Below are 831 nucleotides of genomic sequence, written 5' to 3'. Positions count from 1 at the left end.
AAGCATAAACCTTAAACTAAATGATGCCTAAAGCTTGGACGAGAAGGAACTAAAATCCCATGTTCTAATTCAAAGTTTCAACGAAAGCCATCAATCATCATCGACCACCTCTTATTAGTCACCATTGACCACCTCCCATCAGTAACCATCAAACATCATTAGCTTCCTTTTGCTACTCATAAAAAACTCCTTTGAAGTTTGTGAAAAGAAGCATAAACCTTAAATACTTAGCTACCTTTTGCTCCCATAAAAAAGCTTCCTTTGAAAATTGATACACCATCAAACTAAGTATCCTATAAAGTAACGCACTTTGAAGATGATGAAACAACACATTTAGAAGATGGTGTAATAACACCCAATAGATGGTGTAATGCATACCCTACATATGGTATAAAAATGCACCACTTAATAACTGCTTACTACTATTGTACTTAAGATACAGTGACTTTTTCTAGATTTTTGAAGCTCTCACCAAGGCCCTAAAGTTTTTTTCCCCTTTAGTATTTTTCATATAAAAAATAACTGTCTCTACATGTTATTTTAATTATCTGAGTGTATATTAGATTTTTATGAAACTCTAGAATGCTAAATAATCACTTAAATGCCAAAAATCTTTGGATGAACATTAGTTTTGCACCATGAGTGGGAAGTGAAGTCCCATTCATCAAAGTCTTCAAGTCTGAGATGTGATCGCTGCATACTGTTAATATGCACAGTACAACAATAATTTATATTATATTTCACTTATATTTCCTTACTTTGCAACAAAACAAAAAACTTGATCCTGAAGAAAAATAAGAATTTAACTTTTAATTTATATATATTGGGATA

This window comes from Phalaenopsis equestris, unplaced genomic scaffold (genome assembly GCF_001263595.1).
Source record: "Phalaenopsis equestris unplaced genomic scaffold, ASM126359v1 Scaffold000002, whole genome shotgun sequence".
Taxonomy (NCBI): domain Eukaryota; kingdom Viridiplantae; phylum Streptophyta; class Magnoliopsida; order Asparagales; family Orchidaceae; genus Phalaenopsis; species Phalaenopsis equestris.
The sequence above is the reverse complement of the archived record's forward strand: the minus strand, read 5'-3'. Positions refer to the sequence as shown.